At 41.0% G+C, this 26,335-nt stretch overlaps 1 pseudogene; it reads left to right on the top strand.

Annotated features, from left to right (window-relative positions):
* LOC145390034 (mediator of RNA polymerase II transcription subunit 24-like) overlaps nt 1-26,335 on the top strand; it is a 54,797-nt pseudogene that overhangs the window by 10,338 nt on the left and 18,124 nt on the right.

The following is a 26,335-nucleotide window of genomic DNA, read 5'->3' as shown; positions in this document are numbered from 1 at the left end:
CGAGATGCCTGGACACACTGCGTTTGAAGGACTGGAGATCATAGGAAGCAGGAAATACAGACAGAGGGAGACAGTTCCAGAGTTGACCTGTTGCATAAATGAAGGACTGGGAGTACCGGTTAACTCTTGCATTGGAGAGTTGGACAGAAAAGGGGTGAGAGTTTGCTGCTAGACGGGTGCTACGCGCCTGTCGTAGAAGTGGAGGAATGCATGCAGACATTTCAGAGGAACAGTGACCATTGAAGTAACGAAAGAAAAGAGATAAAGATGCAACATTGCGGCGAAGAGACAGAGGTTGAAGGGAGTCAGTAAGAGGGGGAGAGTTAATGAGACAAAAAGCCTTTGACTCCACCCTATTGAGAAGAGCTGTATGTGGGGAGCCTGCCCACACATGAGAGTTGTACTCCACACAGGGGTGGATAAACCCCTGTATAGAGTCAACAATTGTGCAGGGGCAAAGAAGGAACGGAGTCGGCTTAGCACACCCAATTGCTTGGAAGCAGATTTTACAAGAGATGTAATATGATCTTTCCAAGACAAGTCCCGAGCAAATGAAACCCCAAGCATGTTCAAGGATGATGCAGGATTAATTTGAGTATTATTAAACATAAGTGGGTATACCTGTGGAAGATTTTGTTGGGTTGATAGGTGCAAAAACTGAGTCTTTGATGCATTAAAAACAACCAGATTATTTTTACCCCAGTCAGAGATACGAGCCAAGTCAGACATTAGGTGTGCCATAGCCTCATCCCTTGCCTGTTGAAGTAACTGCTGAGATGGACGTTGTGGGAATCGAATGGAAAGGTGAAGGGTGGAGTCATCAGCGTTTGAGTGGATAAGGTTAGATGTACAGCTTAGAAGGTCATTGATGAATAAAAGGAAGAGAGTTGGTGATAGGACAGAGCCCTGAGGAACACCACTGTTAATAGATCTAGGAGATGAACGATAGCCATCTACAACAGCGGCTATAGAACGACCAGAAAGGAAGCTAGAGATGAAGGCACAGAAAGATGGATAGAAACCATAAGAGGGCAGTTTGGAAATTAAAGATTTATGCCAGACTCGATCGAAAGCCTTTGAGATGTCAAGTGTAATGGCAAAGCTTTCGCCAAAGTCTCGAAAGGAGGATGACCAGGAGTCTGAAAGGTAGGTGAGAAGGTCGCCTGTGGAGCATCCCTGCCGGAACCCATACTGACGATCAGAAAGAAGGTTGTGATAGGAAAGATGCTTTAAAATTTTTCTATTAAGAATAGACTCAAAAACTTTTGAGATACAGGATGTTAAAGCAATTGGATGATAGTTAGAGGGTTGGGAATGGTCACCCTTTTTTGGGACTGGCTGAATGAGAGCAAACTTCCAGCAAGAAGGAAAGGTACAAGTTGACACACAAAGGTGAAAGAATTTGCCTAGGCAGGGTGTAAGCACAGAAGCACAGTTCTTGAGAACAACAGGAGGGATTCCATCAGGCCCATATGCCTTATTAGTACTGAGGCCAGCAGTGGCAGAAAATACTTCAGCTGAAGAAATTTTAATGTTAGCCATGAGGAAGTCTGAGGGGGGAAGTGATAGAGGAACAGCACCGGAATCGTTTAAGGTGGAATTGGAGGAGAAAGTCTGAGCGAAGAGATCTGCTTTATCAGTAGAAGAAATAGCTACAGAACCATCAGAGTAGAAAAGAGGAGGGAAGGATGATGAGGTAAAGTTGTTAGAAAGGTTTTTGGCAAGGTGCCAGAAGGAGCGGGGAGAGTTCGAGTTGGAGAGTTGAGAGCATTTAGTACGGGTGAAATTATTTTTAGCAGAGCGAAGAACAGACTTAGCACGATTCCGGGCAGAAATGTATAAAAGATGTGATTCAGGGGTGGGTTGGCTCCGGTACCTTTTATAGGCCCTCTCCTTGTTGTGGACAGCATGAGAACAAGCGTGATTAAACCAAGGCTTTCTTGCGTTAGTCAAAGGATATGAGAAAGGAATGTATGCTTCCATGCCCGAGAGAATAACCTCTGTAATGCGCAAGGCACACCCAGATGGCTCCTGGCCATGAAAGCAATAATCATTCCAGGGAAAATCAAAGAAAAACTGCCTGAGGGCCTCCCAATCCGCAGCTCCAAAGTGCCAGAGATGACGTTTTTTTGGAGGGTACGCAGGCCGTACCGGAGCTATAGGACGCGTTAAGGTGATAAGGTTATGATCGGAGGAGCCCAACGGAGAGAAAAGATTAACAGTGTAAGCAGAAGGATTAGTTGTAAGGAAGAGATCAAGTATGTTGGAGCTCTCTCCAAGGCGGTCAGGGATACGGGTAGGGTGCTGTACAAGCTGCTCTAGGTCATTAACACGTTTGCCGCGTTTGGCAACCCTGCACTCTCGCCCTCCCAGCGTGAACTTCACTTCACTCTCCTGCCAGTGTCCGTTGGACTTTCGGAGGGAGAGGAGGTATGATTCACTCTTAGAGGGTGGTGCACTGGTTAGAGCAGTAAAAGTCGTGGTACATATGTATACCGAATCGCCGACCACTAATATATTTTTCTCCCCTCGCGTATTGGTGCATCGATGTACCGAGGTTGCCTCGGTGCATCTGGGTACCAATACGCGACCTACTGATGATATCTTGTTGCTCTGCGAATTGGTGCATTGATGTACCATTTCATTACTTTAGAAAAATGTGTATTTTCTAATGTATATACCTGTTAGTACCTATAAAATATGTCTTATTATTTCAATAAGCTGCACATCTCTCTCTCTCTCTCTCTCTCCAAGGAGAGTATCAACCTTCTGTGTTGGGTGTGATGGACAACCCCACCTTTGTATTTCATGTTTCAATGAAAAGCATGCAGCTTCATTTATATAATACAGGGCAAAAATTAGATATTTGGATATTCAGTTTTGCAAATTACGAGTCATATAGTGTAATAGTTAATTATTTTCGTATGTTTTATATAACCTTCATTTATCATAAGATTTAAATTTTTAGACTTTTTTTTAATTTAGCAGTATTTTCCTTTACAGTTACTTACTGTTACATTATGTAATTCATTTACTTTGTTTATAAATTGTTACCAGGCTTCTTGTGCATCTTGGAACTATGTTTTATTTTATGAAATAATATCTAAATTTTTTTAAAACGGAGTGTTGATTTTTTACTTTTTATACAAGAAATGCATTAAAAAAAGTGTTATATTTGATACCTGCCTTTCTATGATATTGATTATAATGCATTTGAGCTAACTGTATTGTGTGAAAACTGATTTTGTATAAAAAATGATGAACAAAAAACAAATAAATTTTTAGCTGATTATTAATCAATAACTTACCTATGTATAAGTATTTTTGTATTAAATAATACCATTGCAGCACATCTGTAGCTTTAATAAATGCAAATGGAAATAAATGTTGATTATATACTCACGTTTTCAAAAGCTTTTGAAAAAGGACATTCGGGTCAAGGATGTACCAATACGCTGAGGGGGAAACTTCTGCTCGGTACATCGATGGCCCGATAAGCGGTCAACGTGTTAAGGATAGAAAAGGTGTAGGCTTGTTCACCAGGTGGATCAGTGAAAGGAGAGGAGAGCCAAAGGTGGTGGTAAACATTGAAATCTCCAAGAATGGAGATTTCAGAGAAAGGAAAGATGGATAGAATGTGTTCCATCGTAGAAGTAAGATAGTCAAAGAATTTTTGATAGTCAGTAGAATTAGGAGATAAGTAAACAGCACAGATATATTTAGTCAGAGAATGACAGGAAAGCTGAAGCCAGAGTGTAGAGAATTCAGAAGAATCAAGTTCAGGAACACAAGAGCAAGATAAGTTGTTGCGTATATATACACAACAGCCACCTTTGGCTTTGAAATGAGTATAGAGGAAGTAGGAGGATACAGAAAAGGGTTTGCTGTCGGTTGCCTCAGACAGCTGAGTCTCAGTTAGGAAAAGAAGGTGAGGTTTAGAGAAGGAGAGGTGGTGCTCAACAGAGCGAAAGTTGGAGGATGGAGAGTGAGAGACTGATGAGGAGAGTATATGAGAGTGAGGTGGAGGGGGAGAGAGGGAGGGGAAGGCCAAGGAAGAGATGGAGGGATGAAGTGGAAAGGTATATGAGAGAGGGGTGTGTGAATAGGGAGCTGGGCAGTGAAATGGCAGGGGACAGGGTGATGTGGAGGCAATTTGTTTGTGGCCACACCATATAAGGGATTAAGGTGTCTGGCAATGGATAGATAGATAGAAAAATAGATGGATGAATTATGTTTGAAGTTGCAAATGACGAACTTGTAGCCATAATGAAAGATAAGATACTGTGTGGCATGGTGGGTGGCCTGTATGATAGAGCCTAGAATAGTTAAGCCATACATGATTAGTAAATAGATGTGGGGCTTATATCTATCTATCTGTCTATTGCCAGATGCCTCAATCCCGTTTGGGGTGGCCACAAACAAATCACATCCAGGTCGCCCTGTCCCCCGCCATTTCACTGCCCTGCTCCCAACTCACACCCCCCTCTCTCCTATACCTCTCCACCCCATCCCTCCATCTCATCCTCGGCCTCCCCCTCCCTCTTCCCCCCTCCACTTCACTCACATGCACTCTCTTCGTCAGTCTTTCACCCTCCATCCTCTCCACATGGCCAAACCACCTCAGTGTGTTCCTCTTAACGCTTCCTATCACATCCACATCCACACCACAACGCTTCTTTATATCCTCATTCGTCAGCCTGTCTCTCCATGTGACTCTACAGGCTCCTCTTAAATAACTCATTTCCACTGCTCTCACTCTTGACTTGTGTCCTTCCAACAACGTCCAAGCTTCACTTCCGTACGTTAGAGTTGGTATCACAATACTGTCATATAGTAACTTTTTCACTTCCATGCTCACTTCCCTGTTTCTTATCACTGCTTTCAAAGAACCAGCAACCTTTCTTCCCTGCTGTACCCTTTCAAGCACTTCACCCTCCAAACCTCCATCCTTACTCATCACACTACCCAAGTACTTAAACGTACTCACATTTTCCAATTCCTCACCATCCAACCTCGCTGTACATTCACTGACTTCACCTCTCTCAAAGACCATCACTTTACTCTTCCCTACATTCACCTTTAGATTCCATTTCTTACACACTCTCCCAAACTCATCCACCAAGCCTTGCAGCTCCCCTTCGTCTTCACTCAACAACACAGTATCATCTGCAAACAACAATACAGGGAGCTTCCAAACACTATCCTCTCTCACCAGGGCCACTCCAACATCCACTACCCTAACTTATACCTCTTTTATTACCCCATCCATGTACAGATTGAACAACCATGGAGACATGACACATCCCTGTTTCAAGCCAACTTTCAAAGAGAAAAATTCACTTAGTTCACCATCCACACGCACTGCTTATATCACTGAATATTATTAGGCAACAGCACGTACATACACCTATCTAAAGAGTATGTGTGCAGGGATGGATCATTGCTAAGTACTGCATATGAACAGTAGCTAAAGCCATTCACATGAAAAATTCTAAATGTAGCAGAAATTTTTTTTGTATAATCATATATGAACACCTGTAATGTGCTAAGGAAAGGAAATGGTAGTGTGTATATAAGAGAGCTTTGTACTTTGTACAGGTGATGGCATGGACTATACAACAGCTGGTGGACCTGCGCACAGCCCCTGAACATTCAACAAATCTCAGCTTGGCTGCTTCTATTCTTGTCCACATTCTCAGCTCACCTTTCCTCACCTGTATGCTTGAAATTGGACACTGAGAAGAACCAAGTAAGAATGGAAGTTTACTAATGGAGATATTACATGACTGTAAAGATTGTTTTATGTATGTCAAAACTTTCCTTAACCCCTACACGCCAGGGGTTTTCCGACATTACCCACTCCTCCCAACGGGATTTCCATGATTTTGGGAAAAATACCCTTACATCAAACCCTGTTATCTGCCAAACTATATTAGCTAGAGAAAAAATTAAAGATACATAAGACTCACCAACCCTTTCAAATGAAAGTAACTCCAGGTCTCCAGGTGGTCCCATCGATGAGTAAGGATAACTTAAAGATGACTGGTTTTCTGTGTTTTGGCTGGCTGTTTCCAAGCGCGTGCCACTAGCAGTGACCTTGGACTCGCTGGCCAGCTTTGGCAGCACTGTCTGGTGTGGTGATTGTAACACTGTCCAGACTTCCTTTGAGGAAAACTGGAATTTTCCACTCAGTCTTTGACTTTTCATTGCTCACCATCGTAAGGATGAGTCATCACTCTGTTCATGTGGCTCCCCATAGAGTTTTCTGCCCATTTCATAGTGTCACTGTGCCCTGTAGGTGTGTGGGAAAAGAACAGCTCTTTGATTTTCTGTACTTAGTTCTTGCGTCAAATATAATCATTTCCCTCTACTAAGGCATTTATATTTGCACTTGATATCACAGTTATGGGTAATTGCACTTTGAGAAGTAAATGCTCTGGCTGTTTCATGCAGTATGGTTGAGCAGAAAATGGCATTTTTGAGCCACTCTTTGCCTCTGCCTCGCGTTCTATGCAGTAAACTCGCGCATTGAAGGGTTTTTGGTTATGATTTTTGGTCACTCGTGCACAAGGCGAATCGCGCACTGCGATGACGCGCACTGTGCGAGCCTACTGTATATGTAACTCCGTTTCTGGCCGGGGTGGTGCTTACCTGGTTTTCCCTCCAAGCGCCTCAATTATTATAGTAGTAAATTGAGTAATTTTTTTTTTCTTTTTTTTTTTTTTTTTTTGCAGGTGGAGAATTTGAAAAACAAAGCAATGGTGTGGTGGTGGTGGTTATTGAGTAACCTTGGTCTGTCTGGCTGAGCAGACCCACCAGCCACAAGCAAAACTGCCTCTGCAGGGTTGCCCCATTCAGTGAACTAATATTCTCTTGCAGTGGACACTGGACAGTGCCTCATCACAGCAAGGTGCAGGAAAGGGGATGGAGATTTGGTTCCTGGATGGATGCCTCATTTACATCTCCACACAGTTTATGGGCACCATAGTAGGCATCACATCACCCCATTATTTGGTCATATGTAATAACATTTACAAGATTATGAAAATCCCAGCATGGATTTTGTCTCTGTTTGTGGGTGTTTTTCCTGCATATGAATGGTGACTCTGGTTACCAGGCTGGTAACTGGATTTCACTTCATGGTAATACTTTCAGCTCTCCAATTCAGGTCTCTCATTACAAACATGCAACAACTCTTAGGCATCTGTCCTGTCACCTTATATGCAGCAGTTGGTCCCAAAACCTTGCTTTCTCTTCCTAACCTGTATCATTACAAAGTGCATATGCAATGATCACTGCTTCTTGAGTGCAAATTTGACATAAATGCAATTCAGGTTGATACATTTTAAAGTTTTTATTCCTTTCTTACAGCCTTGAAAAAGATATATCATTGCTGAATATCTCTGGTGAAGGTAACTGTTGTATGCTGAACTGTTCCAGCCATGTTACTCTGTAGTTTGATAGCCAGTTGGATGTTTTGCTTGTTATGACAAAGAGAGACTGAAGCTGTTTGTGATTGATAGACTGTATTTTGTCAGACAGCTGAGAGTTTTGAAGACATAAATGACAAGTAAACAGATGTCAGACAGCTGAGAGTTTTGAAGACATAAATGACAAGTAAACAGATGTCAGACAGCTGAGAGTTTTGAAGACATAAATGACAAGCAAACAGATGTCACACAGCTGAGAGTTTTGAAGACATAAAGACAAGTAAACAGATGTCAGACAGCTGAGAGTTTTGAAGACATAAATGACAAGTAAACAGATGTCAGACAGCTGAGAGTTTTGAAGACATAAATGACAAGTAAACAGATGTCACACAGCTGAGAGTTTTGAAGACATAAATGACAAGTAAACAGATATATGTTCCATTAAACTGGACATTGTTAGCATATTCCTCTGCATTCTTTTTTTTTTTTTCTCTTGATCGTACCCACCCATATATCATTCAGAAAATTAGGATGTGATGATGATGATGATGATTCAGAAGTAAAACTAAAATATGCAATACTTTTGTTCAGGTACCTGGGGCAGCTGTGTTAAGAAAATGGTAGAAGTTGAGACATTGCTAGCAGGTGCTGGTGGTATTGTTGAGAACAAAGATAATCTTATTAAGACTGTCTGGTAAGTTGCAGTTGCTTACTTTATGACAGAAGTATCTGCTGAATTAATGCATGGATATATAGTTGTAAAGAATATGTCAAGATTACATAATTTGCATAAGGAAACATGTATGAAATACTGGTCTTGTAATGTATGCAACACATGTATTCTGCTGTAACTGAGCTTTAATGATTACACTCTTTTTCATTAATATGAATGGTGTTGTGTACAGCCAACTGCGTGATCACCAACCTTTAGACAGTGTGGGGAAAAAGCACAAATTTGATAGCATGAAGGTGCCTCTTTGCCACGCCATGCATAGCCTGGTCATGTTGGAGGTCCTCTCTCACACCACCTGCCATGCCTCAACTTTTGCACAACAACTACTTCTTCTTCAGCAGCTCCAGGTATGCTCACTGTTTCTTTTATTACTGTTCATTAACCCTTTCAGTCTGTTGATTTGTTTTATGGATCATCTTGCTACTTGCGGATGATGTTATTTCTCTATATCTCTATATACCCAGGTTGCTACCCCCAAAGAAAGGGATAGCCGAGACAGGACGACACACTCCCAATTTACTCATCCACACAAACACACTCATTTGCATCTTAGCCCAAAGGGGAGGAGGGACAGATTCTCACCGTACCACTCCACACAAGGGTCAACTGCGCAGTTCAATTGGTGTCCATCCCCGTACCCGCACCTGACCTGATCAGCTGATCATACCAAATGTGGGAGAATATCCCCTCAGGCGCGTCGTCATTTATTCTTCCACAATTTCTCTCCAATCATTTGTATCACGCGCAGCCACTCTTCCATGCTCAACAGACATCCCTCTCGCATCCAACACTCTCTTCACACTATTCATGGTTTTCCTCTCAGCCTTACACCTCTCACATCTGATTGGATGATGTTATTTGGATATGTAAAATCCATCCTAGACAACTTACCAGCTAACAAAGCTCCAAGTCCAGATGGAATTCCTGCAATTGTTTTGAAAAACTGTTCCCTGAACTTGCTCCTGCTGCAGCTAAATTATTCAGACTATGCATACGTACCTCTTCATTCCCTGATTCTTGGAAAGAAGCCAGTATCCACCCAATTACGAAGAAAGGAAATTCCTCTAACTCCTTGATTACAGACCAAGAGCTATCATGTCTTCTCTTGGTACCGTGAACCGGGGTGAATTCGGACACGGGGTGGTTTCGGACGAAATTTGCATAAAAAGATTAAATGCTACGCAGCTGCTAAACGAAGAAAGATATCGTATATATTTAAACGGGATAATGTTGCATAGGTTTTGTAAAATGTTATGTATAATTATCTTTTTAAAATATTATGTTCCACTGGTGAATATATTGTAATAAAGACAATGCTATTTTTTGGTGAAAAAATGAATACGGGAAAACTTGGTCTGGTGTGAACGAATCATAACAAACCGCACGCTTATACACATTTAGAGGTTTACTTTAACGTCTAACTTGAAGATTGGAACAGAGAAAGGGCTAAAATCTGCATTTTAAATGTATGTAAACGTGACATGAGTGAATGTGTACGCATTTTTGGGATTTAAAGGGGTAACTTCGGACAATGGATATTTAAAGGGTTGAGGTCAGACAGCATATCTAATTTGCTTTTTTTATATGTAATAAAACATATTTTGTACAATGTACACAGTCTGCATGCTTATCTTTGTTTTTGCTGCTAAGAAATATGATGTGAGAACACATATTATTTAAGTTACCATATGGTACGGTACCGGTATGATATCCTTATAGTTCGTCTCCACTCCCTCCTCTTGTTCCTCATCTACTCACCCCTTCCATTCCTAACTCCTGTTTCTCCTTCCCAAGCTCCTTCACTCTTTAGCTCTTTCCTTCCCTATCTTCTGTTCCTCCATTCCAAGTTCCCTTTAATTAGGCATTTAAATAGCTGGCACGCTTTAAACCGTCCGGTCAGTCAGTCACAATCGTGCCTTTAACCTGCGCATAGCGTGAGAATGTACTCCCTATAATGTATATGTATAATCAACTAAACTGGGGTTGTAAGTCAATGGAAAATTTATTTTTTCATCTATTTTTGCTATATATCACTACTATTTACTTGTAATTTTTCTGTATTTTTTGTATTTTTTTCAGCAATTTTTTTAAAAGTCGCGCAGTGTCCGAAGACCCCCCAGAACTGTCCAAACATTCAGCTGAGCTACTAGGGGCCCATTTCAGTGCATTTCTAATGAGTGTCCGGGGTCACCCCAAGGCAGTCCGAAGTCTCCCCAGTCCGGGGTGACCTCGGACACCTATAAAATATTTTACTACGTCTAGATGGAGATACTGAGATTATCTGGCTGTTAGATACTTACAGGTTATTGGCTCACGTACGTATGTAATACTTAACATCAGTATTTTGGCCAAAATAAATTGTGTCAGGATGAAATAACCTTCAAAATCGTACGAAGTCACCCCGGTTCACGGTAAAGTGTTTGAAATTGTAGTTGATAAGCACATAGGTAAACATCTTGAATCCAGCAGCTTGATTATTGATAGACAGTATGGTATTCACCACAAAAGATCCGCTATTGATATACATAATTTCCTGACTCATGCGATCCATCAGTCAGTTGACCAATGAGAAGAAACTTTTCCAGTAGCCCTTGATATTTCTAAAGCTTTTGACGGAGTGTGGCACCGTTCCTTGCTATCGAGACTCCCTTGCTATGGCCTAACATCTTTTGTTCCTCTGATTTCCACATATCTGAGTAACAGAAAGATAACAGTTTAAGTAGTTGATATATATTCCCATTTCCACTTGATTAATGCTGCTGTGCCACAAGGATAAATTTTGGCTTCAACCCTATTCCTAATTCAAATGAACCCTTTTGCGCACGGTAAGTTTCGGTGAGTTTTCTGGCTCACGATTTTATTCCACCCCCCTCTCCGCCAGCTCCCCTGTGCAACTATGAAAACATGTATTCTGGCCTTATTTTTGCCACCCAAACATATGTCTATCTATCTATCTATATGTATACATATACAGTAAAAGTCCATTAATCTGAATGGCAGTGGACCGAGAATCATTTGGATTATCAGATTTTTCTTATTTTGAGGTGGGACCCCAGAGACAATTTCATGTTTAAACTGAAATTTTACCTAATGGATTACTTTCCATTCACTCATAATACAATATGACACATATTAACATTATGTAATACACAGATTTTGTACTTAATAATGTTTACTGAAGACACGAACTGTAATTGGTAAATTAAGAGATGTTATGGGTTTGTTAACGCACCTGTAATGTATAGTGTTGAAAACAGCAGTTGCAGGCAGGTAATTCCAAGTAGAGAGAGTAAGTCCAGGATTATTAATAATATGCACGTATTGTAAAAGCACAAAAACTTAATATGTATTACTGTGGAAAATTCCTTAAACATACGGTACAGTATACTGTATTTCACTTTGTTTGTCACTTTCACTCATCGTCCTCAAGCATCAGCTTAGGACTACCTGTTTCTTCTAGAGATCCTTGAGGTGCCTTCTTTGGAGTGTGGGTAGGTGGTCTTGGGTAGTCATCAGTGGATGTACCTGAATGGTTGCTCATGCACTTCAGCTACTCACAGCTATTAGCCTGCCTGACAGTCTGTGCACGTTTCTTGTAGAACTCATTTCACAAGATATGGAATATGGTCACCTCATCCCCATTGTAATGATTATTTTGTTCAATGAAGTGCACCAGTTTATCAAAGTATACAGAAGCTTCCTTCCATGAATCCTCCATGACAACACTGCCTGGCACTTTGGCACATTTGGCACCCAGTGGAATGTTTTAATTTTGATTGTTTTTACTTTTGGGAGTTTTTGTCAGCCTTCTTCAGAAATTCAAAATACTGTATTGGGAGTTTTGGATTATCTGTGTTTGGATTAATGGACTTTTACTGTATTTATATATATATATATATTTCTATCTATCTATCTATAGCCCGACGCCCTAATGCTGCAAAGGGTAGCCACAGACAAAACACCTCCAAGTCACTCTGTCACCCACCATTTGACTACCCTCCCCCCAACTCACCCCACCCTCCCTCATATACCTCTCAACTCCATCCCTCCACCTCATCCTCGGTCTACCCCTCCCTCTCCCTCCCTCCACCTCACCTACATACACCCTCTTAGTCAGTCTTTCATTCTCCATTCTCTTCACATGTCCAAACCACCTCAGTGTATTTCTCCTAATCTTCTCAACCACATCCACATCCATCCCACGACGTTCCTTCACTTCTTCATTCGTCAACCTGTCCCTCCACGTCACTCCACATGCTCCTCTCAAGTAACTCATTTCTACTGCTCTCACTCTTGACTTGTTCCCCTCTTGCAAGGTCCACGTCTCACTTCTATACGTCAGGGTAGGGATCACAATACTATCATGCAGTGACTTCTTAACTTCCGTACTCACCTCCCTATTTCTCATCACTGCTTTGAGTGTACCAACAACTTTCCTTCCCTACCGTACCCTTTCACGCACTTCATCCCCCAAAGTTCCATCCTTACTCATCACACTACACAAGTATTTGAATGCACTCACATTCTCCATATCCTCACCATCCAACCTCACTGCACACTCTGTGACTTCATTCCTCTCAAACACCATAACTTTACTTTTGTTTACATTAACTTTCAGATTCCTCCTCCAACACACTGTCCCAAATTCAGTCACCAAACCTTGCAACTCCCATTCATCTTCACTCAACAATACTGTATCATCAGCAAACAGCAACACCGGAAGCTTCCAAATCTCACCCTCATTCATTAGGGCCACCCCCACATCCACTGCCCTACCTTGCGCCTCCTTTACAACCCCATCCATGTATATATTAAACAGCCATGGAGACATCACACAACCCTGTTTCAGTCCCACATTGAGATCAAAGAACTCACTCAGCTCACCATCCACTCACACCGTAGCCCTAGCTCCCTCGTACATACTCTTCACAGCACTCAGCAATTTCCCCTCCACTCCATATATTCTTAATACCTTCCACATACCTTGCCTATCTATTCTGTCATAAGCTTTCTTCAAGTCCATGAAAGCAGCATACACTTTCCTTCCCTTCTCTCGATACTTCTCCACTAAACGTCTTAGAACAAATATCTGAGCTACGCGCCCTTTTCCCTTCGTAAATCCCCCTTGTTCTTCTCCAAGTAGCTCCTCTGTCATATGCCTAACCCTATCAGTGAGTATTCTACCATATATTTTATCAGTCACACTAAGAAGGCAAATACCCCTGTGGTTACCACATACTTCTCTCTCCCCTTTTCCTTTGTATACAGTAAAGGAACAATTATACCTGATTTCCAGTCCTCTGGAACCCTTCCCTCTTCCCAGGCCAATCTACACAACTTCCATATCCACTCCACAACAATCTCACCCCCATACCGCAGCATTTCACCACACACTCCATCAATTTCTGGGGCCTTTCCCAACTTAATCTTCATCGCTTCCACTACTTCAGCCCTACTGATCTCTTCCTCCCTCCTCTCATCTCTTCTTCTCCCAGCCATTCCCCAACCACTTATACTCGCACTGCTCTCACTCTCTACATATACTGTATATATATATATATATATATATATATATACACATACTGTATATACATATATATATATATATATATATATATATACACATATATATATATAAACATTTACAGTGCTCGTCAAAATTATCGAACGCCTACCGCCGGGCACGCAATACTTATGGCCAAAAAAAATCACCCAGTTCTGGGGGTAAAAATTGAGCCACAAGTTTGCAGCGCTAGCATGACGTCACAGTACCCTGAGGCCTTCCGACGCGCTGGTTGGTGCTGGTTGGTTCCCGCCTCAGTTGCCCACGGGCTGCCTGAGAGAGAGGAACTCTGCTGCGTCTCCCTCTCTTTTGGCGCCATTTTTTACCGAGTGTCCCGCAGTGTTTTGGCTTTCACCACTTTGTTATGGCACCTACCCGTGAACTATCGAGTGAAATCATATCCCAGATCATTGCTCTAAAGGAGGCAGGCCACCAGACAAAGGAAATTAGTGAATTGGTTGGTGTGGCTCGATCGACAGTGCGTCGGTGGTGCACGTGGTTTCGAGTGGAAAACAGTGGTGAAGTTCCCACAAAGAAACCGAGGCCTGGTAGGCTATTAAAACTTCCCCAAGGTCTGTTAATGTTTTAAAACATGCAGTGGAGTTTAATCCTCATGTGAGTGCAAGGAAAATAAAGGAGAGGAACCCGGAAGTGTTTGGTGAGGTGTCTGTGAGAACAGTGTCTCGTAGGGTCCATGAACTTGGTTACACAAGTCACAGGCCTGTGAAGAATCCTCTTCTCACAAAAAACCAGTGACTTCGTAGGCTTGCCTTTGCTAATAAATATCCTAACTGGGGTGAGGAGCAATGGTTGTCAGTGTTGTGTTCTGATGAGGCAACGTTTAGTGTCACCTGTAACAGAGGAGCACGTGTGTACCGATGCAGAGGTAGTGACCCACTTGACCTACGGTATGTAGAGAGCACAGTTAAACATCCTGATTCACTCATGGTATGGGCTTGTTTTTCTGGTCAAGGTTTGGGGAAGCTTGTTGTGCTTCCGAAGAACATAAGAGTGAATCAGGATGTTTACCTGAAGTAAAGGATACCCTACGAAGCACTAAAGGTAAATAAAATGCATTATTTATATGTTTTTTGATTGTTGAAAGGTTTGTTTCGTAGGAGCAATGCAGGGCGCTCGATACTTCTGACGAGCACTGTAGTAAAAAATGACCAGCTGGTTGACTTGGTTGGGTTTCACCAGGCCACCTGTATTGCTGGGCCAGGCAACCAAAGATGTACAGTATGTTGCTTGCCACAGGGTGCAGTGTGAAGCATTGCTAAAACACTAGGCAACTTGTCTCTTTAGCTGCCCAGTATAGGAGGCCACTTACAGCAGACATGTGGGGGGGGGCTACATCCGTGTCCTAAGACGACTAGGGCAGGGAACATCATCAACATTAGCTGGCTCCATTACCTGGTGATGAAGGGGGAGCACTTGGTTCACAAGATTGATGAAGATTAATCCAGTTGCCACAACTAGGCCACCAAAAGAAAGGTTGTCGATGACCATGCTTCGAGCCCCATCACCATTTTAACCCCTTCTTTACCGAAAATGTGTTTTGATGTACCCCCGTACATCGCCAGTAAACACCCGTGAGACACCGGAACTGCTACCGTTGTACGCTGGTACACCCTCTAATGAATGGCAGCTTATGGGCCTCAGGGGAGCCCGGTAAGGCTGTTTCTGAGGACCTCGGGTTAGCAACAGCTCTGTGTTTTGACAACAAAGACTGTGACGAAGTTCTGACGAATTCTGACATCATAAGATACGTCATGACTGAGTTACGGTGGCACCAATGGCTTGCTCACTCATCTGTGATGTAACCTCTTTTAGACCAATCATTATTTTATTTATAATTTCTACTACAGATATCGTACTATATTTTCTGCTGACATACGGCAAAGTTTACACCCCTTGGCCTGCCTGAGAGAGTCAGTTACCACGCACTTGACCACGAGAGAGGGTGTACAGGATATTTTTCTCTCATGGCGTCTCTGGCAGATTCCGATAGTGACGAGTTTATTCCTCACGAGGATACTTATTTAGATGTATCAGATGATGATGCAGCAGTGTCAGATGTGTCAGTAGATGACTGTGATCCTGAAAATGATAGCGAAGTTGATGTGAGTGAGGAGGAGGAGGAAATTAGTAGGGAGCTTAGTGACGCTGCATTCTCGGCAACAAGTAGGTCAAGGTCGCCATCACCATCACGTGTGTCCACATACTTCATGCTCAGCTTACAAGGTAAATAAATAAGCCATCAATCTGTGCAGGACATTTTTTTCAAGCCAGTTTGTACAGTAGTTACCTGGGTAACAGTACTTCAGCATAAGATATGTAAACTTATATACCGTAATGATTTATTTTATAATATTTTTTTATTACCAACATCATGCTGGGTTTATGTGATCATCAGTATACAAACAAATAAAAAAAGAGTGAATGGTTTCGACATGGCAAAAAATATACACTACCCCTCACACTACGGGAGGGGGAGCTATCAGGAGGCGGATGCACTAACACGTCCCCGTAAGGTCCCCGTAATTCTTAAATTAACCTAACCTAACCCAGTGCTAACCTAACCTTACATGAGCCCAAATTAAACTAAGCTAAGCTTACAATAATCCAGTCCACATATAAACAAACCTAACCTAACAAAAATTAACCTAATCAAAAATAACCTAACCTTGATTTTAAATTAACCTAACCTATCTTGAAACTATATTAGAAAAGGGATTTTTTTTTTTTTTTAGGGGCTTGACCTATTAGGCTATTCTCCTAGAGGTTCTTGTCCTGACGGTGTACACTACTGCACAACAGAACATATTATACTACTCTACATCACTACACCTTACACTATTTCACACTAATATTGCTGTACACTACTATAGACTACATTAAACCACACTATAATTTTCTACCAACCTAAAGCATACGTTAATACTGTAAAACACTAATTTATAGTACTACACAACACTGATGAGCATATAATACAGTAGAACACTAATGAACACATACTGAAACCACCAATTTACACTAATGTGCAATTCATCGCACTGTATATTGTTGTACAGCACCTCTATTAACTACCCAGTTTAGTGAAATAATTCGTTTACATGAGAGAATGCTTAATTCAATTTATTTTCGGGTGTCTGAAAGATACGGGAGACGTTAAGGTTGGTCGGGCCCAACCTTAGCGGCGATCGTAACTCCGGCTCCCGTAAGGTCTCCGAAAGTGTTTAGTGCATGCCAACATCCGACGCCGCTCCCTTTTCCCCCGCCCGTAGCGAGTTACGGGACCGTAACTGCGTTAGTGCATCCGGCCCCAGGTCAGTATGGGGGGTAAACGTAATGTTTACACTGGGGGGAGGGGTCGGTAAAGAAGGGGTTAAGGTAGTTGCCTTCAGTGTGAAGCACATTGATGTGTGTCCAGTTTCACTGAGCACCGTTAAGAGGATGGTCACATGGAGAGGTTGAAGAATGAGAGGTTAACTCTGAGAGTGTGAGTGAGGTGGAGGGGGGAAAGGAGGGGGAGACTGAGGATGAGATGGAGAGATGGAGTGGAGAGGTACTGTAGGCCTATATGAGAGGGGGTGTAAGTTGGAGTGAAGGCAGCATGATGGCAGAGAACAGTGACATGGATGTGATTAATCTGTGTCCACCTTTTATGGGATTAAGGTGTCTGGCAATAGATATATGGATAGATAAACTGATAGACTATGTTGATAGATTTTCCAGGTTTTGTACTTTTCTCTCTTGTTTCAGAATCTTTCCCACTTCATAGTAAGTGGAGGAAAAATTGAATTTCACTGATGATGATCTTGATTATTTGTTATTGTGCTGTACCTGACAGTATTCTGCAAGCACCAGTCTGATAGTATTGTAATAATACTTTTTTTGTCACTTTCAGGGTCTGAGCACTGAAGAATTGTTCCTGGAATTATTGCAGAGTAGTTTTCTGGGTCTGAGTTGCCCAGAGTATCAGCCCTACCAGGAGCTGAAGTGGGTGGGCTTCACCTTCATCAAGGTCCCCTCCATCCTCAATACTATCCACCTTACGTTAAACGGACCAGGTTAGCCCTCTCTTACCATCAGCTCTGCTTTGGTTTGTGTGTGTGTGTGTTTGTGTTCTTACATAATTGTTCTTACCTAATTGTATCTTTACAGTAATGAGTCAAGCTCATACTGTCCCATGTCTTAAGCCATTTTTATCGTACATATCCTTAAATTTATGAATTGTCTTGGCACACACTATTTCATTTGATAGTGCATTCCACTGACCAATTGCCCTATTTAGGAAACTAAATTTTCTTACGTCTTTATCGCCTCTCTTTTTATGCAGTTTTTTGCAGTGTCCTCTTGCTGATACATCCCTATAGGTTATGTAATAATTTATGTCTATTTTCTCCTTCCCTAACATGCATTTTTATTGAATAATCATGTCTCCTCTTTTCCTTCTCTCATGTAGTGTAGGTAGATTCAGTTTTTCTAGTCTTTCTTCATAACTTAGATCCCTAAAGCTTGGTACCCATCTTGTAGCAGCCCTTTGACCTTTTTCAATCTTATCTCTGTGTTTTTGGAGATGAGAATTCCAGACTACTGATGCATACTCCAGGGTTGGTCTCATGAATGATGTTATTATCCTTCTTAGCATGTCTTCATTTATGTATGTGAATGCTATTCTCATATTTGCAAGCAGTGTATACACGTTCCGTACCTTCTCACTGATGTGGTCAGCCGGAGATAGTCTGTTATTGATAATCACACCTAGGTCTTTCTCTCTTTCTGATGTGTATAGGGTTTTATTTCCTAACTTATAATCCCAATCTGGTCTTTTTCCACTTTTACCAAACTTGATTATATGACACTTGTCCACATTGAATTCCATTTGCCATGTATTACTCCATTCATGAAGTTTATTTAATTCTTCTTGTAGCTCTTTACAAGAGTCTGCATTAGTAAATCTCCTTTGTATTTTTGCATCATCATCAAACATATTTAGATAGCTTTCATTTCCAGTGTTGCTATCTGCATCATTTATATACACTAAAAACATAATTGGTGCGAGCACTGAGCCCTGTGGAACTCCACCAGTCACTTCCCACCATGATGAGTAATTTCCCCTTAGTACTGTTCTCATTTCTCTTTTTTTGAGAAAATCCTTTATCCAACAATACTGTTTGCCTTGGATTCCTCCTTGATGGTACAGTTTCTATAAAAGTCTTTGATGTGGTACTGTCAAATGCTTTCTTGAAATGTAAATAGATACTGTCCACACATCCTTCTCTTTTCTGTAATGTTTCTGTTACTCTGTCATAGTAGCTCAACAGATTAGTAACACTTGATTTTCCCTTTCTGAAACCAAACTGTCTTTCTGTTATAATACTGTGTTGTTCTAGATGATTTCATCCATCCATCCATCATCCAATCCTACATTGCCCCAGGAGGAGCGTAAGAGCCCGGGGCTAGGCAGTTGGTCCTGACATTTAAGATGAAAGTGACTAGATGATTTACCCAAACTTTTCTTATCAGCTTTTCTAATACCTTGCTTACAACACTGGTTAGTGATACTGGTCGGTAGTTGAGTGGATTTTGTCTGTTCCCTTTCTTGAATAAGGGGACAATGTTTGCTTTCTTCCAAATATCAGGTAGTTTACCTTGTCCCATGGTATCCTTGAAAATTAAAGATAATGGTTTACTTAACTCCTTTGCACATTCATGTAGAAGTGGTATGTCTCTCTCCTGTACCACGTCAATTGCTCTTGAGTAAAAGCTCAACAAGTTTGAAACACATGACCTTCCACTTCTAAATCCAAACTGACATTCAGCCAAAATATTAATCTCTTCTAGATATTTTATCCATCTGTCTTTCAGGATTCTCTCACACAATTCTGCGACCATGCTGGTTAGGGACACTAGTCTATAATTCAGGGGTTCTTCCCTGTTTCCTCCCTTATAAATTGGTACCACATTTGCCCTCTTCTATTCTTGTGGCACTTTCCCCTCTTCCAGAGAACACACAACTAAACTGTGAATTTTATCTGTCAGTTGTTTTCTGCATTCCTTCCGTACCCAATTAGAAATTCCATCTGGTCCTGGGGCTTTCGTTACATCTTGAATTTCCAGTAATTTATACACTTCCTGTACCTCCACTTATATTTCTTTTATCACCGGTACATTTCTAATCACTCTCTCTTCTTGCACAAACTCCTTTTCGTTTCATTTTTAAAGGCTCCACCATGCTTGCATGTGTCGGCCTTGGTCACCTAATGGCGGCTTTCCACGCTGCACGATCCATTGCAGCCTCCCTGTTCAGTCCCTTAACCCTAAGGTCACACTTATTGACCTCGTCCCATTGGTGAAAACCGATTGGAAATATTTGTTCATTATTTCGGCTTGCACTGCTGCATCTTTATAGACCTCTCCTTCTAATTTCAGTTTGGTGATTCCTTCCTTTTGTTTCATTTTGCCATTAACAAATCTGTATAACAGTTTGGTTTCATCCTTACTTTTGTCTATAATAACTTTTTCAAAAGTCCTTTCTTCTTCTCTACGTATTCTTGTGTATTCATTTCTAGTTCTTTTATATTCTTCCTTTGTTCTGTTGTTACCTCTCTTTCTCCAGTTGTTCCATGCCTTATCTCTCACTCTTTTTGCTGTCATACACCTTCTATTAAACCACTCCTTTTTCCTGTTTTCTTTCCCTCTTACTCTTGGTACAAATTTTTCCACTCCCAAATTATAGAGGTCTAGAAAGATATCCCACTTCCTCTGTATCTCTCTTGTTTCTCTGAATTTTCTCCAATCTGCATTTTCAAAAAAGTTTCTCAATCCTGTAAAATTTGCTTTCCCAAAGTTGTATCTTCCCTGTCTATGAAGCTCGTCTCTTGGCTCGACGTTCCCTATTAACATCTGGAACTCAATGACCACATGATCACTTTTTCCTAAAGGACAGAGATATTTCAATGATTCTGTTACATCGAGTTCTTTGGTGAACAGTAAATCTAGCCTTGCTGGTGTGTCCTCACCTCGAAACCGTGTCTTTTCTTTGACCCATTGCGTCATCACATTATTCATTATTATATTTAATAACATGGTGCCCCACGAATCCTCGCCGCCTCCCGAGTACCATTCCTCCCAGTTCACCTCTTTACAATTAAAGTCACCCACCAAAATTATATTATTGCTTTTCTCAATTATTTTTTGCAAGTAGCTAGCCATATCTGACAACATCTCATGGTATTCGTCATCCTTTCATGCTCTCGTCTTTGGGGGAACATACACTACCGCCATATCTCTCTTAACATTCTCTCCAGTTTCTAATTTCATATATATCACTTCAGCCCTGCCTTCTCCCATTTCCGCAGTATCTACATTTATGTTGTTCTTCACTGCTATCATCACTCCTCCTCCCTTTTTTTCTTTTCTGTCTTTTCTCCACAGTTTGTATTTACCATCTCCCAAATGAACATCAGTATCTTCTCTTAATTTGGTCTCTACAAGGCACATGATATCAGGTTCATGTTCTCTCAAGAAATCGTTAATTTCGATCCTTGTCGATATGAAACCATCAACATTAGTATATATCACCTTCAAATTATTTTTGACATTATTAATACCCACTTCTCTCCTACTCTCTGTCCGTAAAACTTCCTCAACTTCTGATCTTTCACAGCCATCCCCCTTAGTTTCCTTCACTTCTATTTCCTTAAATACCACTTCCTTACTTTCATATCCAATACTCTCCAAAAAAAAGTATTACATTCTTCCTCTGTCCTCTTATCATTTTTTCCCTTTGCTTCTTCCTTTAATGATTTTAAAACTTCTCTTTCTTCTTCATTCAGATCTTTTCTTATTATAATATTTTCCATCCCCGCCTCTTTGCTTAATTTCCAGGTCACTTTAAGTATCTCATTTATTACACTTTCTGATGTAAACTTGACTCTCATTGGTCTTGTTTCCCCTTTCTTATAAGGCCCTATCCTCCTTACTTCCTCAATTTCTTTTACCCACTTGTCTCCTTCGGGGTCAATCTTGCCTAATATTCCTCTCACCAGGTTCATGTCTCTCTCGAGTCTTACGAACCTAACCTTTTCTTCCTCTTCCCTGTTTCCAAATACTGCCACACATCTGTTCCTTTCTACAGTTTCTCTCACTATTTTCTCTTTTTTCTTCAGTATTTTCACTACATTTTCTTCCATTTTTTTCTTGTTCATTTCCCTTTCTTCTTGGATGATCTCTCTTAAGCTGACCACTTCTTTCTGTTCTTCTTCTACGTGTGCCCACTTTGCCTTATGTTCTTCTAATACATTACTCACCTTCTCCGTTTTATTAGTACTCTCTTCTAGTTTCCTCCTCAGTTCAACATTTTCCTGCTTCAAATTCCTAATCTCTTCATTCGCTGTTTCATTGGATTGAATCAGACTCTGTATGGTACTATCCGTATTCTCAGACACATCTTTTATCACTAGATTCTCTACTTTCTTTTCAAGTTCACTAATGCGTGCGTGCATGCGTGTGCGCTTGTGTGCATGTATGTGTGTGTGTGTGTGTGCATGTGTATATATATTTATCTAGTTGTAGTTAGTGGTAGATGGTGGTGACCATCATCCACTCACTTGATATAGTACTACCTACTTCTTCCTTAGCCTTTGTCATTCTTTTTCTGTGCCTGCTCTCCTCTTTTCCTATTTCTCCCATCTTTCCTGTCACTTCTTATTACTTTTTTTCCTTTACAGGTGGCTTTACATTGAGTGACAAGCCAAATGGTTTCCTGTAAGTCAAGAAACCATTAGCAGCGCTGGGTGGTAACCATATAACCAAACCATACATGCCCCCTACATGTCAACAAGTGGGTTGGTGGAGGGTTAGTGCCCCTTCCTATAATACAAATAACTCAAAGTCAAATAGCCACCCCTTATAGGATTATAGCATCTGGCAATGGATAGATAGATAGATTTATCTAGTTGTGATATACAGGAAATGAGCTATGCTCGTATGGTCACATCTCCATTTCTCAACCAGTTAATCTTTGCTTTAACCTCATTTAAGTTTTTGGAGTGGATGATCTCTTTGTCCTAGCTATTCCACAGGTCAGTGCATCTGTATGTAAAACTGTATGTTTTGATATCCTTCAAGCAACTTGCCTTTTTCAATTTCTTTCCATGTCTTCGTGTTCCTCCCCCATCCCATACAAACAGATCATCCCTGTCATTTGTGTCTACTCCCATTATGGCCCTGAACACTGCAGTCTTGTCACCCCTCTCTCTTCTTCCTTCTAAGTAAGGCAGACCCAGCTTTTCTAGTCTTTCCTGGTATGATAGATCTGCCAGACTGGGGACCACCTTTGTTGCTCTTCTTTGTATTCTCTTGATATTGTTTATATCTTTCTTTATATGTGGGGACCACAACACTTCCTCATATTCCAGCCTTGGGTAGATCATAGCCACTACCAGTTTTTTCATAATCTCCTCATCTATGTATTGAAATGCCACTCTTGTTTGTTAGGAGCTCATATGTCTGTCTGACAGTCTTATTAATGTGTTTTTTGGGAGACAAATTATCCTGGACCAACACTCCCAAGTCTTCTCTTCTCTTGCTTTTGTGATTGGTTCCTTTCTCTTCAAGTAATTTAGTGATGGCCTCCTAGTACTTTTACCCATTTCCAATATTTTGCACTTTTTTGCGTTGAGTTTCATTTCCCATACCTGGCTCTAATCGTAAATCCTGTCCTGATCTTCCTGTAGCATTTTACATTCCTCTTCAACTTCTACTCTCCTCGTGATTTTTGTAGCATCTGCAAACTTGAACAAGCTTTCCAGGAGTAGGCTATAAAAAAACACAAGTTTATAAATGGTAGGCATGTTTTAAGAAAGGCAACATGTCAGTCCAAGACTCTCCTTGTTCTGGCCACCTTTTGACCTCTCAGACAGATGAAAGCATTGAGAAAATTTGACAGGCAAGCCTGGAAGATCACTATTGATGAACTACTGGAGGCCACAGGCATTTCTTGGAGTTCATTTCAATGGATTTTGACACAATATCCTTGCATGTACCAAGTCTTGGCAGAATTCATCTCCCGTCATCTAATGGAAGATCAAAAAACAAATCGTGTGAATGTGTGTCTGATCTTGAAAGAACAGTTGAGTAATGATGCATAATTTCTTTCAAGTGTTATCACAGGTGATGAGACCTGGGTTTATGGGTGTGACCCTGTAACAAAGCAACAGTCCAGTCGGTGGAAGACGCTAACATCTCCAAGGCCAAAATAAGCATGTCAGGTCAAGTCCAACATCAAGACTGTTAGTCTTGTTTTTTGACATTGAGGTAGTTATTACAAAGAATTTGTTCCCTGTGGACAGACTCAGAACCATAATTTTTACATTACAGTGCTGAAGCATCTGTGGGAGAGCATCAGGCACAAACATCGAGAGAGTGATGCACCCAGAAATGGTTCTTGCATTGCATCACAACAAAACTCCATCACACACACTGCAATGTCAGTTCTGCAGTTTTTGGCCACAAACAGTCATTGTTGCTCTGCACCTCCCGTCATGCTCACAGGATCTCTTTCCCTGTGATTCTTTCTTGTTCCCTGAAATTAAGTTATAAAGAAAAGGTGGAAGATTTTACAACTTACAAGACATCCAGGAAAAAAATCCAGGAGTCTCTGGACAAGGTGACAAAAGAAAACTACAGGAAGTGTTTCCAGGAATGGGAAAAGTGCCAGGACAAGTGTACAGAGTCCCATGGGGACTACTATGAATGGAACTAAAATGGATTTGCTGTAAGTTTTGTAATGAAGGTTTATGTTTACAATTCCAGGAAATTTGGGGTCTCCCCTTGGATGTGAAGAGTCCTGTACAGTAAGCCCTCAAAATACAAAAACTCGAAGTACAAATTTTCAATGATACAAAATCGATTAATATAGGACAAATTCCACAGTACGAAAATATCTGTCTCGATGATACGAAAATCGATACTCGATATGAAAGAAAATGCAGAGATAGCCCGATTATCCAGACTATATGATGTGAAGAAGTGCCTGAATAGTCTGAAATAACGATTAATCGGGCGGAAACAAAACACAACTACTGTTAGATTGAATTATTTACCGGTAAATGTACAATGATAGACACAACTATCTTCCCAGTTCAGTCTGAAGAATATTTACACCAGGTGAAATACAATGAAAACCCTGTTTCTACTAGTGCGTGTTTCAAATGGTTCGATTTTTCCACGCTGTATTCGTCAGACTTTGGGAAGATACTTGTGTCTTTCATTGTGCACTTGAAGCAGCAGAAAGACCTTACCAATTCAATTCATAATCCTCCAACTTGTTTTTGTAATTTTCTGACAACTTTCAGTTTGGCAAATTAGTTTTTCTTGCTGAAAAATTTCCTCCCCGTTATTATCGTCACTTTCCCCTACAATTGTTTCCAGCGCAGTGGAAGAAGCTCAGCGTGCTCAAAGGTGGATATCGTTTCCCAATTTCCCAACTGGAGGTTAGGTTAGGTTAAAATTATTAGGTACAGATAAGCTCGGTTAGGCCAGGTTTAGTTAAACACTTAGGGAAGAACAGTCCTTTCCGCCATTATGTTAATGAAATAAACAAGAGTTGTCACACCAGAACAGCTAAAAATGACGGGGAAACAGATTTAATAAGAAACGTTTACTGTATTTATCAACCCAGAAATAATCTGAAAAATACAACCGACTACCAGGAAGAACTGATTTGGTAAGGTGCTCTTACTGCTTAAAGTAACACATATGTTTAGCCCCCTCAATGGCTGTGGGTTCAGATATTTGCGTGCTCCCGTGGTCAGCCTTGGGACCATTTTTTCAAAGTTCTAAAATCAATTTATTTTTCTTACATATGTGAAAAGACACCTCTGGCACACCTGGCTTTCCCCCCCCCCCCTAAACCCATCCTGTGATTTGCTATGATTCGTGTAAGAATTAATAAAATTAGGATGCGTGTTACATCAGCATGTATACATCGACCGAAAACATCTGGGACGAAGTGAACTGTGAACGCCAGACTGCTTGAGGTGGTAGAGTAGGGTCGTGTAAACACACCAGTGACCCTCATTCCCCTCCCATAATTGCTCGCAGTTTTTTTTAGCTCACCCTAACTCAACGTCACTGACACCAGTACAGTAAGGCGTTGTTCAGGGCCAGCAGCTATGAAAGCAATAATGGAATACATTATTGTCTGTATCAGTCCTCTCTCTTTCACACATACACTTAAGAACAAACAATAGTATGAGCAGTAAATCTACACTACAAAGGAGCAGAAATAACTGTGCTCAGTCGGTCCGAAATATATTGGGAAGAGTGATACCGAACGAAGAATGTGGAACTGAATGCTAACCTACGAGAACATGTGGGATGAAAAAGTAATTTTTTTCTGATTAGCAAATACTTTTGTTCCATATTGTCTCTTAAAATTGTAAAACCCATAATCTTTCGTGTAAGCATACAGCCTAAAGACCTTACCAATTCAGTTCATATTCCTCTAGTTTGTCTTCTATACTTTTCTATTTTGAGGGTGGTAAATTATGTTCCCTTGCAGAAAGAAACTTACTCAAAATTAGGACACATGTAACA

Source organism: Coenobita brevimanus, unplaced genomic scaffold (genome assembly GCF_032717465.1).
Source record: "Coenobita brevimanus isolate Jiangsu-jjx unplaced genomic scaffold, ASM3271746v2 jjx.HiC_scaffold_2752, whole genome shotgun sequence".
Classification (NCBI taxonomy): domain Eukaryota; kingdom Metazoa; phylum Arthropoda; class Malacostraca; order Decapoda; family Coenobitidae; genus Coenobita; species Coenobita brevimanus.
Note: the sequence above shows the minus strand (reverse complement) of the source record. Positions and strands in the feature narration are given on the sequence as shown.